This window comes from Kogia breviceps, chromosome 4 (assembly GCF_026419965.1).
Source record: "Kogia breviceps isolate mKogBre1 chromosome 4, mKogBre1 haplotype 1, whole genome shotgun sequence".
Lineage (NCBI taxonomy): Eukaryota > Metazoa > Chordata > Mammalia > Artiodactyla > Physeteridae > Kogia > Kogia breviceps.
In genome coordinates, this window is record NC_081313.1 from 81,189,654 (window position 1) to 81,210,215 (window position 20,562).

The 20,562-nt window shown below is 35.0% G+C and overlaps 1 long non-coding RNA gene across 2 annotated transcripts in view; it reads right to left on the reverse strand.

Moving 5' to 3' along the window:
- Nucleotides 1-20,562, reverse strand: part of LOC131756212 (uncharacterized) — a 202,465-nt gene that overhangs the window by 134,680 nt on the left and 47,223 nt on the right. For both annotated transcript variants that reach the window (XR_010840198.1, XR_010840197.1), the window contains exon 3: nt 14,409-14,523. This is a non-coding gene — a long non-coding RNA (uncharacterized lncRNA). The remainder of the gene's footprint in view (nt 1-14,408; nt 14,524-20,562) is intronic.

Genomic DNA, 20,562 nt, shown 5'->3' on the forward strand with positions numbered 1-20,562 from the left:
GACTGAGCGACAGCTGCCACATCTGCACACCCCCTATCAAGAGGATAACAGCCAGCACATGCTGAGGAAAGAGGCGATAGGCATCCATACTAAAAACAGCCCTGCACCAAAAAACTAAACCCACACAAGCTACACAGGGATACTCCCACATATAAATAGCCCTCCAAGACAACAGTAGATAATTGTTTCTCCTAAATTCACACAGTAAGAGAAGTATAAACAAAATGAAGAAGCAGAGGAACCACTCCCAGTTAAAAGACCAAGAGAATTCCCCTGAGAGAACAGTGAAACAGACCTCTTCAGTCTAACAGACACTGATTTCAAAAAGGAGATAATGAAAATACTGAAGGAATTAAGAAAGGCTATTGACAGAAATGCAGAATACTGTAAAAAGGGACTAGAAACTATAAAGTGAAACCAAGAAAAAGCACAAAACTCACTTGCCAAGACAAAAGCTGAGCTAAGGGCAATGAATAGCAGAATGAATAATGCAGAAGAACAAAAAAGTAACCTGAAAGATAGAACAATGGAAATCACCCAATCAGGACAGCAGACAGAAAGCCAAATTGAAAAAAAAAAAAAAAAAAAAAAAAAGAAAGCAATATGAGACCTATGGGATAATATAAAGTGTGCCAATCTACACATAATAGGGATTCCAGAAGGGGAAGAAAGAGGAAAGGGGATCGAAAATGTATTTGAAGAAATTATGGCTGAAAACTTCCCAAACCTAAAGATGGAAACATATACCCAGGTACAGGAAGCACAGAGGGTCCAAACAAGATAAACGCAAACAGACTTACACAAAGACATATTATAATAAAAATGGCAAAAGTTAAAGATAAAGAGAGGATTCAAAAGGCAGCAAGAGAAAAACAAATAGTTAATTACAAGGGAACCCTCATACGGCTGTCAGTTGATTTCTCTACAGAAACTCTACAGGCCAGAAGGGAGTGGTAAGATATATTCAAAATCCTGAATAGGATAAATCTGCAACCTAGGACACTCTACCAAGCAAGACTATCACTAGAATAGAAGGAGAGAGAAAGAATTTCTCAGACAAGCAAAAACTAAAAATATACAGCAATACTAAACCTAACCTAAAGGAAATATGGAAAGGACTTCTCTAAACAAAAGAGAAATAAGAATCAATAGGAATGAGAAAATGCAATCACTTAAATAGGCCAGTACACAGATTTAAAAAAATAAGTCAAAAACTTTCTGTGAAAGTGATGATAAACAAGTGAACAGCAAAAGGATGAACATGAAGATGTAAAAGAAGACATCAAAATCATAAAATGTGTGGGAGGAGAATAAGAAAATGTGGGTTTTTTTTCCTAGAATGTGCTTGAGTCTATATGACTACCACTATACAGTAAGTACATATAAGAAGGGGTTCACATACTTGAAAAATAGGTTAACCACGAATCAAAAACATATAATATGTCCGCAAAAACCAAAAAGAAGAGAACATAAGTATAATACAAAAGAAAATCATCAAACCACAAATGAAAAAAACAAAAGAAAAAGAAAGGGACAAAGAAGAAATATAAAATCAATGGGAAAACAAGGTTTAAATGTCAATAAGTACATATCTACCAATATTTACCTTAAATGTCAATGGACTAAATGCTCCAATCAAAAGACAGAGTGGCAGATTGGATTAAAAAACAAGAACCTACAATATGCTGCCTACAAGAGACCCACATTAGGGCAAAGGACACACATAAATTGAAAGTGAGGAGATGGAAAAAGATATTTCATGAAAAAGGAAATGACAAGAAAGCAGGGGTTACAATACTCATTTCAGACAAAATAGACTTCAAAACAAAGGCCATAAAGAAAAATAAAGAAGGACACTATACAATGATAAAAGGATCAATACAAGAAGAGGCTTTTACACTTGTCCACATATATGCACCTAATATAGGAGCACCCAAATATATAAAACAAATACTAATAGGCATAAAGAGAGAAATTGACAGGAATACAATAATTGTAGGAGATTTTAACACCCCACTCACATCAATGGACAGATCTTCTAGACAGAAAATCAATAGGGCAACAGAGATCTCAGATGATATAATAGAACAGTTAGACTTAAGTGATATTTTCAGCACATTACATCCAAAAAGGAAAAAAGAATACATATTATTTTCAAGTACACATGGAACATTCTTTAGGATTGACCACATACGGCACAAAACAAACCTCAACAAATTTAAGAGTATGGAAATCATCTCAAGCATCTTTTCTGACCATAACAGCATGAAACTAGAAATTAACCACAGAAAAAGAAATAAGAAAAAATGATTACATGGATATTAAATAACATGCTACTAAAAAACCGATGGGTCAATGTGAATCAAAGAGGAAATTTGAAAATACCTTGAGACAAATGACAATGAAAACACAACCATACAAAATCTATGGGACGCAGCAAAATCAGTTCTTAGAGGGAAGTTCACAGCAATACACATCTTCCTCAAAAATCAAGAAAAATCTAAAATAAAAAACCTAACCCCTCACTTAAAAGAATTAGAAAAATAGAAACAAACAAAACCTAAAGTCAGCAGAAGGAAGGGAATAATAAAGATCAGGGAGGAAATGAATAGAAAATTTAAAAAGCAATAGAAAAAAAAAATCAATAAAATCAAGAGTTGGTTCTTTAAAAGGGTAAACAAGATTGACAAACCTCTGGCCAGGCTTACCAAGAAGAAAAGAGAAAACTCAAATGGACAAAATAAGGAATGAAAAAGGAAATATAACAACGAATACCACAGAAATACAAAAAAATAAGAGAATACTATGAACAATCATATGCCAACAAATTCGACAACCTAGAAGAAATGGATGAGTTTCTAGAAACATACAGCCCACCAAAATTGAATCAAGAAGAAACAGACCAATCACTAGAAGAGAAACAGAATTTGTAATAACAAACAAACAAAAAACCTCCCTATAAACAAAAGTCTAAGGCCATATGGCGTCACAGGCAAATTCTATCAAACATACAAAGGACTTTCACAAATCCTTATCAAACTCTTCCAAAAGACTGAAGAGGCGGGAACACTCCCAAAGACATTCTATTAAGCCTGATACCAAAACCAGACAAAGATACCACCAAAAATGAAAATTACAGGCCAATATCTTTGAAGAATATAGATGCAAAAATTCTCAACAAAATACTAGCAAACTGAATCCAACAACACATGAAAAACATCACATACCACAACCCAGTGGGATTCATCCCAAGTTCACAATGACGGCTCAACATACACAAATCAATCAATGTGATAAACCAAATCAACAAAAGAAAAGACAAAAACCACATAAACATCTCAATAGATGCAGAGAAAGCATTTGACAAAATTCAACACCCATTCATAATCAAAACTCTTCCCAAAGTGGGTATAGAGGGAACATATCTCAACATAATAAAAGCTGTTTATGACAAACCCACAGCCAATATAATAGTCAAACTGAAAGCCTTCCTGCTAAAATCCAGAACAAGACAAGGATGTCCACTCTCACCACTTCTCTTCAACATAGTACAGGAAGTCCTAAACACAGCAATCAGACAAGAATAAATAAATAAATAAAAGGTATCCAAAGAGAAGAGGTAAAATTGTCACTATATGCAGATGACAAGATACTACATACAGAAAATCCTAAAGACTCCACATGAAAACTACTAGAACTGAAATGAATTCAGCAAGGTAGCAGGATACAAGGATTAACATAAAGGATTAACATAAAGAAATTGGTTGCATTTCTTTACACTAACAATGAAACAGTAGAAAGGGAATATTTAAAAAAAAAAAAAAAAACATTTAAAATCACATCAAAAAAATAAAATACTTAGAAATAAACCTGACCAAGGAGGTGAAAGACTGCAGAATGGGAGAATATACTTGCAAATAATGGAACCAACAAGGGCTTAATTTCCAAAATACACAAACAGCTCATACAACTCAACAACAAAAAACAAACAACCCAATCGAAAAATGGGCAGAAGACCTAAACAGACATTTCTCCAAAAAAACAATCAAATGTCCAATAGGCACATGAAAAGATGCTCAACACCTCTAATTATTAGAGAAATGCAAATCAAATGAGGTACCACCTCACACAAGCCAGAATGTGGAGAAAAGGGAACCCTTCTACAGGGTTGGTGGGAATGTAAGTTGGTACAGTCACTATGGAAAACAGTATGGAGGTTCCTCAGAAAACTAAAAATAGAATTACAATATGATTCAGAAATCCCACTCCTGGCATATATCCAGACAAACTCTAATTCAAAAAGATACATGCACCCCCTATGTTCACAGCAGAACTATTCACAGTAGCCAAGACATGGAAGCAACCTTATGTCCATCGACAGGTGAATGGATAAAGAAGATGTGGCACATATATACAATGGGATACTACTCAGCCATAAAAATGAACAAAATAATGCCATTTGCAGCAACATGGATAAAAGCAGAGATTGTCATACTAAGTGAAGTAAGTCAGAAAGAGAAAGATAAATACCATATGATATCACTTATATGTGGAATCTAAAATATGACACAAATGAACCTACCTATTGGGGTGGACGGCTGATGAACCCAAATAAACAGGTTTCTTTTTTGATGAGCTAGATGTCATATCTTCATTCTAGTAGTACATATCAGGATTTTAGGGAGAATTGAGATACACTGATACAGTTTTATTCCACCCTTTGAGAATTCAGTTGTTCTCAAAGTACAGTATATGGAGCCAAAAACAGTCCATAAGAACTTTTCAGGGGTCAATGAGGTCAAAATTATTCCATAATAATACTAAGACATAATTTGCCTTTTTTACTGGGTTGACACACACATTGATGATACAAAAACAATGAGGGTAAAAATGCTATCACCTTAACGTAAAATATTCAATACCAGCACCAAATTATATCAGTAGTGTAGTAGTCATTATATTCTTTACTACCAGGCACTCATAATTTTTTTAAAAAAGAAAAACATTGACTTTCACGTAACAGTGTTCTTAATGAAGCAGTAAAATTTTAATTTAATTAAACCAGACCTTTGCATAACATACCTCTTTTATCATCTATATGACAAAATAGATGTAGATAAAACACTTCTACATTCTGAAGTATGATGGCTTTCTCAAGTAAAAGCACTTGTGCAATTGTTTCAAATACAAGCTCAAGTAGCTGTCTTTTTAGTGGAACACCATTTTTACTTGAAAACACAACTGACAGACATACTATAATTATTCAGACATGTTTTGACAGTCATTTTTTTCAAAAATTAATGAAGTGGACTTCATTTCAAGGAAAACAACTGATAATATTTGTTGTGATGATAAATGTCAAGCTTTCAAGAAAAAATTAGAATTTTGGAAAATGTAGGTCTGTCACTATGAACTAGTTTCCCAATACTTAAATAATATTCTGATAAGAACACCCATGATGTTAACAAATGTGACAATGAATTTGTCAACTTTCAGAAGATGTACATAACTCAGTTAATCAATATTTACTAGTCAGTACATGATGTTACAAAATTATTCATGGGTAAAGAATAATTAAGGTGTAAGACAGATCAACGTATTTCACACTTGTTGCTATGAAATATTTTCCAGGTCAAGATTCTACATTACAATCAACTTTTAAGAAACCATCTATTGCCAAGCTTTGGTGTAGTTCCAAAAAAAAAAAAAAAAAAAAACCCACTATTATCATAAAAGAGTATTATAATACACCTTCCTTTTCTAAGTCCGTATCTATGTAAAGCCAAAACGTCTTCATTACACTTCAATCAAATTTATATAACACGACAGTTTGAAAGCAGAAGCAGATATGAGAAGCCAGATAGCAGAGTGATTTGCAAAAACAAACAAAAAGTAAAGACTGACCTTTTTCTCTTTTTTTAATTTTGGGAAAAAAGTTGTATATAAAATATATTTTTAAATAAAGTATAGTAAAGTTAAAATGAGGTACTCAAAAAATATTTTTCAATATCTCAGTTTTAAATTCTAATTCAGTAAATACTGATATAGAAAACTCATATAAAAAGCATTTTGGAGTTCTACACAATTGTTAAGAATATAAAGGGTTCTACTCGAGAACAACTGCTCTAATTAAATTTTTACTTTTATATTTTATTCTAATGTTCCCGTTATTGACCACTATGTCCCATCTTTTCTGTCCTTGTGCTTCAATGACCCCTCTTTCACAAACCCTCCCAAACTGGAGCCCCTGACTTGTGACATGATATGATATGATATGATATGATGATATATGATGATATGGTATGATATGATATAGGTATAGGTATTTGACACATTTGACATTTGACACAAATACCTTCTGATTTCAAATATATTAATACTAAAAGTGTCTTAAATTTAAGAGTTTTTAGAACAAGTAAGGTTGCCAAATTGAGCAAATAAAAATACAAGATGCCTATGTAGATTTGAATTTTAGATAAATGATGGATAACTTTTTAGTATAAATATGTTCCAAATACTTTATGAGATACACTTATACTAAAACAAAAATTATTTATCACTTATTTGAAATTCAAACTTAACTGCACAATCTGTATCTTAACTGCACAATCTGTATCTTATCTGATTTATTGTCTTAACAGATCTGTAGTGGTAGTAGTAGTACTAGCAGCAACAGTAATCTGACAGGGATCTTGTATCTCACTAGGCTAAGATTAAGGTGCCTGCAGAGCTGCATTCCTTTCTGGAGGCTCTAGAGGAGAATTTGTTTTCTTGCCTTTTCCAGTTTCTAGAGGCTGCCCACATTTCTTGCTCTGAGTCCCCTTACTCCATCTTCACAACTAGCAATGTTGTATCTCTCTGACCATTCTTCATATTCACATGTGCCTCTGTCCACAGCCAGGAAAGTTTCGCTGCTTTTAAGAAACTGTGTCATTAGATTGGGGCCACCCAAATAATCCAGGATTATCTCCCAATCTCAAAGTCTTTACACGTAAAAACTTCCCTTTGCCATGTGAAGTAATACACCTACAGGTTCTAGGGATTAAGACATGGACAGTCTTGAGGGTCCATTATTCTGCCTACCACAAGGGGCTAAATGACAGCAAGACACTGAGGAGTGTTGATCATCACACATTCTTTGTCTTGGCTCAGTTTGGCCACTTGCTTTGTCTTTATTACCAACTTCTTCCCATCGTGTAACTCCACACTCTTCTCTATATACCTTCCATCAAGCTACTTTCCCTTTTTTGGTTTCTTTTAAAAATCTTATTTTTACAGTATAATTTATTTATTAGGAATTTGCCTTTTTAAAAACCTGTCTATGTCTTTTACAATTAGGATTGTTTCTGTTTATGCTAGTGCTCTGGTTACAAAGTTGTGAAGAGTTTGACAGGTTTGACCCAGTCTTGTCTTTCATGTAAGCCTTATTTGCAGGGTACAGTTCTGCAGAATGTAAAGTTTTTCAGGAATGCATATATGCCATTTTGAAATGCTTATATGTTGTTTCTTTCTTTATTCTTTCTGTGAAAGAGAACTAGAACATCCTTTCTTGGATCATCAAATATCAATCAGAGGACAATGAATTCTAAACCTATATCTCCATCCTTGCTGTTTGCACAAATACCAGTTTATAATCTTTAATGATACGCTTCGTATTTTCACTTTTTTCATTGTTATTAGTTTACTCAAATATTACAGTTAATTTTTTTTTTTTTTTTGTGGTAGGCGGGCCTCTCACTGTTGTGGTCTCTCCCTTTGCGGAGCACAGGCTCCGGACGCGCAGGCTCAGCGGCCATGGCTCACGTGCCCAGCCGCTCCGCGGCATGTGGGATCTTCCCGGACCGGGGCACGAACCCGTGTCCCCTGCATCGGCAGGCGGATTCTCAACCACTGCGCCACCAGGGAAGCCCTACAGTTAATTATTATTTGTGCCAACTGTGCCCTCCTTACCCAGAATCAATCACCAAATACCTTGATAATTCTGCCTTTGAAACTCCTTCACGATGAATTCTAGCCTCTAATGCCATGCTCCCCAAAGTGTGATGCATGTACCTCTAGAGATCCACAAAATTATTTCAGGTTATTACAGAGATACTATTTAATTTATTCATTTTTATTGTTGCTCTCTTTTATGCTAAGTATATTTTTTATGGTAGTGTAGGGGAGGAGAAAGTTCTCCTCAACCCCCATTAGGGTCTCTAACTGGGCTTGAAAATTAAATTGACAAAGACATATTAATAGAAGAAAGAAATACAGATTTATTTAATATATGTTTTATATGACGTGGAAGTCTACATTAGGAAATGGAGACTCAAAGAAACAGACCTGAGTATTTTTATGCTAAGTTGATGAAGAGTGGGCAATCATGTAGAAATATGATAGGTCAGAGGGTATGAAGTAAGTGTAGTAAACTGGGGAAAACTTAGCAAGGCCTGTTTGAATTCTTTTTGGCATCCCTTTGTCTTTGGAGATAAGGATGATCCTTTCTTCTGGGATATAGGGAGGACACCTGTCACATGAGGATTTTGCTACCTGTTTCAGGGGAGAAGGGCAGGGGAAAGCTAAAGAGACCTTTGTGTTTCTGCTGTTTTTTTCTAACTCCTTCAACTTAAAATATTCAATATACTAAGGTGTCATATTTTGGGGTAGCATGTCCTGAACCCATCATTTATGATATGAAATCAACTTTTGAAATAAAATTGCCAAAGTTTTAAAAGTTACTTAATTTTTAAAATTGTATCAAGTATTAGTGTGCAAAAAATTGTGTTGTTTTATATGAGAGAATAAGAACCAAGAAACTACAGAATACATGGGATTTAGATCCCTTTTTCATTCTCACAGCCTACACCCTATCAAAGGCAAAATGGAGGCATCAGAGAAACACAGTTAAGATGCAATAATAAATGGCAAAATTTAGGTATGAAGAGTAAAAAGATTGCAAATGGAGTTTGAATATGGCAAAAATTCTTACTCCTTTGTTTTCTCTTTGAATCTTTTATCTGTTTGCCTCTTTTTGAGATTCTTGCTCCTCTTCAGTGACTGGGATGATCACATCGACCTTGGTAATGCCTCCATACTAGGAGGTGATATTTCAATTGAAATGAAAAAAGGATTAGAAACAATCTGGGGGCAAAAGGGGGAGCAAGCAGAATCTTAGGCTGGCTCTAGCAATTGGCCATAGGGAAATGGAGCCATTCTTCTTTCCCCCTCTAGTCTCTTCTTATATCTATCATAGCCAGAGTGGTAACACAAAGTGTGCTAAGATCCCAAGGTTGCAAGCCTAACATAAAAGTATTATAGAACAGTTTGTTCAGTACATTTCACTCTCTAGCTTAAATGACAAAAGAATATGTATTTGTAAACCACATATATTCCAACCCATTACGCTACATTTGAGGGTGAGATAGCCATTAGTGACTAGGAGGCAGTCCTACACACATATTCTACATTCTTTGCAATACAGCAAAGGTGACAGTAGCACTGATATGTTAGGGATTGGGGGATTCTGATCATATAAACATTCTGATTTCACGTCAGGAGTCACAATTCACATTATTCACTGCATTATTTTCATTGTCATGAATGTCATTGAGGTTCAAGTTCTTATTAATTCATTTATGATTTTCTAAAAAGCCTGAATTGCTAATTTTCTTCTTCCTCAGGCAACTAATCTACATTTTTAAACTGGATTTCCTGTCAATAGATTTTCTTTTCCCCACTGTGCTTGATTTCATTATGTATACGACTATAGATTCTTCCTTAAAATTTTGACTTCATCACCTAAATCTTCCATAATTCTTTTCTACCCTTAGGTAAAAAATTGTATCTAATGTTACCAGATTGGCATTCAAGCAATTCCCCAATCATGTTTTTTTTTTTTTTTTTTTCAGTACGCAGGCCTCTCACTGTTGTGGCCTCTCCCATTGCAGAGCACAGGCTCCGGACTCACAGGCTCAGCGGCCATGGCTCTTGCGCCTAGCCGCTCCGCGGCATGTGGGATCTTCCCGGACCGGGGCACGAACCCGTGTCCCCTGCATCGGCAAGCAGACTCTCAACCACTGTGCCACCAGGGGAGCCCCCCCAATCATGTTTCAATCTACCTATCCAGCATAATCACATCACCATCATCATCAACCATACCAGTTGCAATGTTTATTGCATGCCTATAATATGCACTGTGCCATGCACAATTGAGAACTACAAAGAAGTATGAAATATGGCTCATGGCCTATAAGAGTTTATTTAAGGTAGAGATTTCATGTAAAATAATATATAAATCGGAGGATAAGTTAAAACAAGTACTAAGTGTAGGGCACAAACAGCAAATGATATAAAGGCTTGAAAGAAATAAAGATCAATATGGAAGCCTTCACACATCTGAATATTTTAATCACTATTCTCTCCAATGAGACAGCCCATTCCTCTAGCCAGATTAGCCTCCTCAACTTTTGTTGAATCATGAGATGTTCAAACACTGTTCAATGCTGTGTTCATTTCACTTGGCAAAGCACTCTTAAGTTTCACTATCTTACCAAATTTTAATATTTAATTTCAGTTTTTTAACTTAGATTTTCTAATCTATCAGTCAAAACTTATTTAACTCTACATAGGTTTATTGGAAGAAATATATACCATCACTAGGTGAAACTAGAAATACTCTTCCGGGTTGAGCAGCTTATCTTTTTATGGTCATGTGAGAGAAAAAAATAGTATGAATTTCCTTTTGATTTATGCATTTTGCACAAAATTTAAGAATTTTACTAAAGCAACTAAATTAAAATAGTAACTACTACTGCTAAATGTTTTTAAATAGAATGGGCAATGCATACATACGTGTGATATATATTATCATATACATCATATACATCATATAACATATACATCAGGTTAAATTGCTCTCAATTTTAAATTACAAAATCTCTGGGAGAAGATTTTAGAACAATTAACAATAAAGAAACTCTCAGTGTTTGAGAAGGTACTTTTAAAATCCTCAGTGTTTAATAAACGATGCTTTATTAAAAACCAGATTTTCACATTTCTTAGACTGCAGAGTACAAAAAAAAATGGAAAATTTATTCAACTGTGAGAATAAAAGAAGTGAAAAATAAGGAACTTTTATTTTGCCATTCCCACATTTTAAAAGCTGTATGTGTTGTATTTCAGAGGTCTTAAACTGTGTATTTAACTAAGACTGAAATTCAAGCATGGCCTCAAATTTCAGTTTCTCCTAAAACTGAAGAATATGTTTTAAGTCTTCCATTTCTTTTTCCATCAGCCTCAATTTAAGCATCTAATGGTCCTGTTATGACAACTATCTTCCTCCCAGAATCTGGACTTTTCCCTAAACAGAAATAAAATGAGGCTTCTACAAAGCAAGATAGTTGTTTGATATGCTTGCCAATATTCTTGTGGAAGAAGTAAGTAGCAGGCTATGTAAGAGATTCAGATTTAAATCCAGAAATAAAAAATTATTGACATTTCATAAAACTGAAGGGGTTGATCATGGTTTCATAAAACTCTCTGATTTTATTATGATATTCTCATTTCCAAATTTTATTACTAAGTTTAACTGTAATGGCTCCTTGTGGACTACTCAGTATAATAACTTAAGTGAATATACTGTAATTTTAGTCTTTGCATTCTGCTCATATTTTATTAAATTTCTACTTTCTTTACCAATGTTAGTTCACAAGGTTGCTTTAAGTTAATCTTCAAAGCAATCTCATCTATAAATTTCTTTATCTCAAACTTTCTTACAAATTATCTTTATTATTACATGCAACAGAGTTATCTTCATAGATTGAGAAGTATAACTTATTCTGAATGCAACTGTTTAGTGATCCTTTGAAAGTGGTACTTCCTTTTCCCCATTTCGGTTTTCAAACAACTTGGTGGGAGTTAGAGGAAGCATAGAAATATTACTGAGTTGCTGCTGGGCAGCCCTATGAATGACTCCTACACTAATTTGCTATGCCCTTGGGGCTACTGCTAAGAAAGTTGTGATAATGGCAGCTAAAGGCAAATCAACCCAGCCCTTTAATGCATGACTAGCTTCAACTTTCTAAGGTTATCAATTTTTGGCATAAATTTCTACGAGGGTCTCACCCAAATTAGCAAGAACACATATTCAGCACCTCTTACTGTAGGTCAGGTGGGAACTGTTCCCTGGGAAAGGATGTAGGTAATTTGGCTGAGGAATGTGCTGGATTGTGTGGGCCACTCAGCCCATTTTTCCCCTTCTAGGTTCTCCTTTTATCATAGGAGCTGGAAGCCTGGGAACTGCATTTTCAAGAATTACTGTCATTATGGCCCTAGATTAGATTCTGCCAATGAGAGGAGCTAGTGTAAATCTGGAAGAAAAGCAAAAAGCAAAAGCAATTATTACTCTCATGGCTGTGGCTGGCAGTTACTAAGGCTTCAGCATCAAGGGTTTTCCAGCAACTTCCCAGTGTCCTCCAAAGATTCACCTGCTTCAGTACAGTGGGCAGTGAAATCAATGGCAGTGGTTTCCTATAATTTGATCATTTCCTGATTTCCTCAATGGTAGAGTGGCTTCCCTAATCTTTTCTATCCCAGACCTTCTAATATTTTTTAATCTCCTCTATTAAGCCATTTGTTGTTTGAAATACCTGGGGTTACTTCTGGTTTCCTGACTGAATCCCAATTAATATGGAGTCTCTGGAAGAAAAGGGATCCAGAATTCAATCCCTTCTTTTCAAGTTCTTTGGTGGTCCTGACTGAAGAAAGGAACCAAGGACCTCAAATAGGAACTCACCAAGAGGAAAGGAGAAAATGGGCTGATGATCTGTGATCAGCTCCAGGGTTGTCCATAGGGGGAGAGTTTATTTGGCAATATGTAACTAAAGATGAAAAACCATCTGTCCTAGGCGCTCAGGCACAATGACCATTCTTCAGAATTAGTAGCTGGGCACGCAAATGACCACTAAAACTTGTAGCTTTGAAAGCATGTAAGGTACCACTTCTGTTTGTACAGATATTGGACTCAGAAAGAGCAATTGCAACATGAAAAACAGATGCATCATATCTCATTTCCAGGCCTCACAGAGACAGAAAAGTCATCATCAGCCAAGATCCTCCCAATCTTCCAAAAGATGCACAAATAGACCTACCTCTGTGACCTTTTCTTCTTTTTTGGAATAATGGAAGAACTCTGTATGAACCAAATTAAGACCAGTACCTCCTCCTACTTTCTCAGTGATCTCTACCTTTTAGTTATCCTGTCTCCTTCTCTATCTTCAACCTCTTTGCCACCAACTATGATGTTAATAAGCATGCAAATATGCTCCTAGAATTCACAACTACAAAAGGATCTCTTTTGAACAATGTAAGTCACTTTACCGAGTCTATTATGAGCCAAACTTTTCCAAAAAGGTATTTATTTATTTATATACGGCCTCTGGGTTTTTTTTGTTTGTTTTTTTTTGTTTTTTACCCCCGAACATCTGTCAATGATTTCAGTATAGCTTCTTTAAGTCTTCACTATTCCCTCAAAAATCTTCTCTGGCTATGGTCATTCATTCATTCACACATTTTTTTCATTTTTTTTTTCCTTTTACAAATATTTATGTAGCACTACATTAGGAGCTGGACATTAAAAGAAAATGTAAAAGGAGAATTGTCCCTGCCTTGATTAATGATGTTTATGTTGCAAGTGCAATTAGCATCTTTTTAAAAATAAATTTACTTTGTAAACCAAGAAAAACAATAATACAAACTTATTGCAATAAGTCAAAAAATATGAGGATAGATACATAAAAGAAAATGTAATAATCTCTCCCCAACTAATTAGCTGATATTAACAGTTAGCTGTAGATTCTTCCACACATTTCTCTAAATGCATATTACTTAGGTTATAACACATGAAACTGCTGATATTCTACTGTTTTTTACTTGCAAAACAACATTATCAAATGATTCAATCTAATACATATGTGCACGTATACAGATTTTTATTTATTTTTAAATAGTTGTTGAGCAGTGTTTAAATAACATTTTTAAAACTATGAATGGTTTAATGAGCGAATATTTGTGTTCACCTATGTTGGGGAAATATAATTTTTAAAAAATCTTCTGCTGAGCCAGAAAAACGGCTTCACGAAGGCAGAAGTGAGAGAAAATAATTTTATTTTTGAATGAGTATTAAGCCAGAACATGATGAGCCTTGCAGGTAACTTACTAAGAGATTTCAAAGGCAGAGAAATCTCACCCTTTTATACAGCCAAGCAGATACAACCCATTCCATACATGTTCCCAAGGTAAACAATAACTGTTGTTCAAGTAAGAGGACTTGACAGCACCATTGTCACACATAGCTCATTCTAAATTCACCTGAGATGATCCATTATATTCGTTAACTGGATTTACCCAAAGGCAAATTAAATTCTTACCTCTATGACAGGTGGTAGTTTTGCAACTTGCTCATGGTTGGGCTCTCACAGAAACTGGGAAATATAGGTGTTACCTTCCTTGATGATTATATTTCAAAGGTATTGTTCCTAGGTCCTACAGAAAGATATTCCAGAATTGTAAAACTGACAAAAGACTTATTTAACTTTAAAAAGGTTTACATACATTTCAAAGAGACTGAGAAAGTATTTACAATTATAAATTTTCTAAAGCAAATATCTAAGAAAAGGGAGGGTAGGACATCTCTTCCCTTATTTTTCACAGGGAGAATCAAACCTTTTATATTATATTTGTATTTGTCCTTACATCTTTACATATCAAGAACTGAAACATTTACATAAAATTAGCTGCCTTTTTAAAATCACAAAATGTTATCTCCCAATAACTGAATAGTTGAAGATAAAAATTTATAGGATGAGAAAATAAGTGAGGAATGAAAGTACCATAATCAGTTATCCATATAGATGTTATTTTTAGACAATTGAGCAAGATTAATTACCTATACACAAGTAAATTTCTTCCAATTTTTATTTTGGGTAGGTAAGCAATCATGATCAAACAATAAATTCTACACATTATTTGTCCTAGTTTAATAGTAAGAGCATGGATGTTGCAGTGAAAAATACATATACTAAATCTTGATGGAAATTAAAATGCTTCTCCTTTCCTATTGTAGAAATTCAATTATATGTTGAAAAACCACAACTAGTAACATATGAAGGTATAAATGAAATAAACAGTTATGCAGACTAGGAAATACCACACACTTTTTTCATGTCTGAACAACTATCTATCTCCCTTTTACATTCAGGTTATCTCATGTACATGCTCAATCAGTATGCTTATATCACTAAACTACTTAATTTTGTATTACTGATGCTTGCATATTTCCTGACAGAAAGACAACACCCAATAATTGTTTACTGGATTAAATTTTAGAATGACTATTTCAAACCCAGTAATTTTTATTGGATTAAATTTTAGAATAACTTTAGTTTAAAATTATCTAAGGATGAATCTTGTCCTCATTTTTTTTTCTTTAGAGGAATACTAAGCTTGCAAACTAAGCTCCCAAATGGTTCCTTTAATTTGCTAAATTAATTTTACAATATCAAAAGTATCACAGAATCATATTTATACATTCACTTGTTGCTTATTCATATTCACTGTCATCTCAATCACAACTAATGGTTACTATTTATTGAGTGCTCACTATAGACCTGATAAGTATTTTATGAATGTTGTCACTCTTAAGTTTCACAAGTCTGTAAGTTGTGTTTGCTAGTCTTACCTCACAATTGGTGAAACTTAAAGAAATTAAAGATAGTAAGTAACTTCATTAGGGTGATACAGCTAGTAAATGGTAGGGCCTAGCTTAAACCCATGTCAGTCTAAGAATACAGTTCCTGCTCCAAGGCCTCCGATTTTTTTGCCAACACGTACTTCTGCCTCTCTAACTAGGTCATGTGTGCCCAGGCCATATGGCAAGCAGTCTACATAGTACCAACCAAAGGAAGTGGCAAATTCTCACTTTTTCAAACCACTGTTAATAGTCAAGACAGCTTAATCCCCGAGGTTAGCAAATTAATCAAGGTGATCATGGTGATAAACATTCTAAGTCAGTCGATAACGTGGTTTGGATGACCAGTTCATATATAAGAGAATAAAAGAAGTGGATGTTACAGATGAGACCCATGAGGGAAACTCGGTGAGCAGCTGACATATAGGAAAAATATTCAGATCTGTGGAAAGGCTTTGAGCAGGTATGCAAACAAATACCCAAACAAATATATTGTGGTTCAGGAGAATTTCCCCAGCATTCCCAGTAAGGCCTGGAATGATAAATAAAAACCACAACCAAGGAGTTAGAGAAAATGTGAGGCTTAATTATATTTCACTGAATACTATGCAGCACAGTTAATTCAATAAACTCTAGAACCTTTGTGCTTCTCGGGATGCACATAGTACTACATCCTGCTGGGCCAGTGTGTAGACTTGCGCAGCCTTTTCTGCGAGGAAAAGGAGAGAGCTTAGCTCTTAAGGGAGAGCTCAAGAAGGCAGGATACTCAGTGGGGGGAGGAGTGATGAGGGTGGTGGGAGTGGGGGAGAAAAGCCTTTAGAGGCTTCATATCTTTTCAGATTTTATGGTTTTGCTGTTAGCGCAAGTTCATGTGCCAGACACACAGTGAGGCCAAACAAACCAAAATGTCCTTGTTTGGAGCAGAGAAAGGTTTATTGCAGGGCCATCTGTGTCACAGGGGTTAACAGTATCAGTCCTTAGGCTCCAGGAGGCCTGGGGCTATATGTGCACCTGGTCATCAAGTAGTTAACATCTTCCATTTGTTGGGGGATTTTCACATCTGTAAAACAACTTAGGAAATACTGTTATCTAGGTACCAGAGAGGAGCTAAAGCAGAGGATATGGGGGAAGGGCCTGTCCCGGGAAGACCCCATAGGGTCCTGCTCTGTTACATGGCTGCTGATCTAACTCTATTTACCTTATTCAGGCTGCAGAAAAAGGGAAGGCATGCCTGCAGGTACTATCCTACAGAAGTTTTAAACAAATATTCTCTTAAGGATTTATGATATGCTTTGCTTTGCTTATTGCCCTGAACCTCAAGTTCCACAGGAAATTATATTTGTGATAACACTGTGCTACCCTGTCATATCTTTTTTTATTATTGCTTTTCACAGTTACTTAAAGCTTGTATTGTTATTTAGCTATTTATTTTGTTCATATCATTTCTTCTCTATGGTAAACCCCTTGAGGGTAGGATTGTGTCCTAGAGAACAACTCTCTTTGTATAAGGCAGGGCCCTTGCCAACTTAATCTGGAGAGAATTCAGGCATAGTGATCTTTGTTCCAGCAACAGCCCATGGGAGACACTGCACTGAAGCAAAGAGGCTCCTCATTATTCAGGGATTATTTTCACAGCAAGTGAAAGAAACCCACCTTAATTCACCTTAATCAAGGAGAAATATTTTGTTTCATGGACTTGAATTACAAGAAAAGCTAGAGTGAAACTTGTCTTGTGCATTTAGAACAAGTAAATCAATTATTACCACAACTATTGCTGTGTGACAGCAGACAAAACTACAGAAAGCTTTAATTTTCACATTTCCAAAATAGCAGAACCACAGGGAAAGAGTGCCTCTCTCTTACCAATATTTTAGAAATCCTAGGGAAATATTCACAAGTCCATTAAGGGCTACAAAGAAAGAGGCAAGATCCCAACAGTTCCCTTTTATCATATTGTTAGAATGTGGGGAGAAGGTGCAGTTCCTCAAACGAATACGAAGGCTAATGGGTGAATATCTGTGAACTTGAAAGCCATTATATTTTATATCTAATGTAGAATGTGATAAAAGTAAAGAAGTAGACTATTTTAACATGTGTTGAGCACCTACTACATGTCCTATAAACTTTATATACATTATAAACTCATCCAAATATCCATAAAGGATAATAAATATGAAGATGGGATGGGATGATACTGGGCAGTACTACCTTTGCCCTGTAAATGCTAAACCAGTGAAACATTTATTATTAAGATAAAGAAATAGAGATTTTTTAAACCATTAACACTGAGGTTTAACTTCTCTATTGATTTTAGGATTACTTGTCTGTCCAAACAAAACTAGATAATTTAAAAATTCCATCTGCAAAGAGAGTGTTTGCACAGTACCACATGCTAGCATTTTACATGGCTTATATAATTTAACCCTCATAAAAATACCAGAATGTAGGTGTTTATATTTATTAGGATTTAAACTAAGCTACTTTAGCAAAGAGACCTGAATATACATTGACTTAAAAAATAAAAGATACAGGTTTATTTATTTTTTAAAGAATACTTAGATATATAGTGTGATCCAGAATGTGTAAACCCAAGAGGGTTCTGCCAGATTCAAGGTAGAGCTTCTATCTCTTGAGTCCAAGATGGTGCCATTTCCCAAGCCCAACTATTGCTCTAGTATTGCTTTCTCCAGCCAGTGGAAAAAGGAAAAAAAGGGGAGGAGGGGTGGTGTAAGTGGGTTATTTTAAGAACAGAATCTGAAAGTTGCATGTAACATTTGTGTTCTCCTGTGAGCCAGAGCTGAGTCAGATGATCTCACTCAAGAATAAGGCAGGTTAAGAAATGCCTCTAGCTAGGAGAGCAGAAGCCCTACTTAAAACCTATGTGTATGTGGCAGAATTGGTCAAGGCAGATTTACTGTGAAGTTAGGGTGGTATAACTTTCAGAGCCCATGTGCTTCTTCCAAGACTCTGAGGGAGGGGAAACTAGCAACATATTCATTTATTTATTTTATATCCTTTTGTCCTTTACACTTCCAAAAGATAGATCTGTCCCCGACAGGTAGGACTTATCTATAAACTAACACAAGGAGAATAAATCCTGGAGGAAAATTCACTGTCTCTGCCTCCAAATAATTTCCAATGAGGCCCAGAGAAGTTAAGTAACTTACAAAAAGTCACAAAGGTTTCGAGCTGAAATCAGAACCTGGGTCTCTACGGCACAAAGACTTTTGATTCATATTTCTAGTGCATCAAGTACTCATACATTTTAGATTTCATTTTCTCCTGACATTAGACATTATCTCAGGAGAAAAGTTGGACAATCTAGAAATCACAAGGTAATTAATTGGCTACATCACTTTGTCCCTATCTGTTCAGATGCTCTTGGGAGACAAAGTGAAAGAGAACATGTGAAGCCCAGCTGCCAAGCTGACATGACAGCCAGTTAGTCAGGTGATGCCACTCTCAGATCAACCCAAAGGTTAATAACACAGATGCAGTCAAAGATCTGATGGATAGAGGCTGTGAACCCCGTATCAATAACTTACAGAGAATGTCTGGAGGTGGCAGACGAAGCGGCTCGTCATCAATTAAGCATGGCAGTTCATTTTTATAAAATTGTCAGAAGGGATTATTAAATTTCACATCTTAGTTTGCTTGGGGAAAATATCAAATAACACTAAAGGGTGCACTTTAAAAACAACGCTTAGTATAAACTCTTGCTTCTGGCCTCATGTCTAACTAACAAAGAGGTGCTATGCAATTTGATCCATGCTTTTCATTTTTCCATTTCTGAGCCAAGGTATTTTTTTCATACTTATTATTAACCTCACATGTTTTTAAAAACAATAGTTCTGGTTTTAAGAATTTTTTAAGTTAGGGAAATATTTAATTATCAAGAAAATAATCTCAAAATTTGAATATGACTGCGTTGAATATTTGTTCACCATAGCAACTTGGAGTATACATTCCTCAAAGTTAAGTACCATAACAAAACGTAGACACATGCCTTCCTTTTTATAAAATTCCTATTTACAGTAAATTCAGAAAAGCAACCTGCACTAAGCCAGAGAGGACTTAAAGTGGTCTGTCTCTAGATATGTATTTTTAAATTTTAAGACTGGATTCAGAGAGTTCCATCTAATTTGAGGTGAATTTACTGTGTATCAGCTCCATTATCCAACTTTCTATAGTAAATCTTAAAATTCTTATATTTGTAAAAACCCCTACGAATGCCTGAATTATCTGATAAAGTTTAAAAGACCCAATACAACATTTTTTGAAAGGCAATTATAATTATAAAGTAATCACTACTAAAGTATAACAAGTTGTCATAGTATCTATTTAGAAAACCATTCACAGTTATTCTACCATGCACATATTCACACTTAGCATTGTGCTGCTGTTCTAATAATTGTTTACTATCTTAATATGACAGGCCTAACACCCACACTCTTAAGGAAATAACCTTTCTTTAGCACTGGATTAATATTATCTTATGTTACTTTTTATCTGTAGCAAGTTGTACTCAATTCTATACCACCGACCATTCGACTTAATGATCTACTTGATGGACATCACTAAAAACAGTTCGTAAAGTTGACTTAACAAAATGAAATGATATTCAATATCAGTTTGAGTTGTTGCAATGAAAAGAGCTCATAGTACACCGGAAAGCTGTAGGAAATTGTTTGGAATTACTATTCTATGGATTGATACAAATAAAGAAAAGATCATAGAATTCTAGAATTATAAGGTACAGGAGTTATTTAAGCCAACACACTAATTAAACAGTCCATGGATCAAAAACTAGACTTGATAAAAATCATAAAATGAAT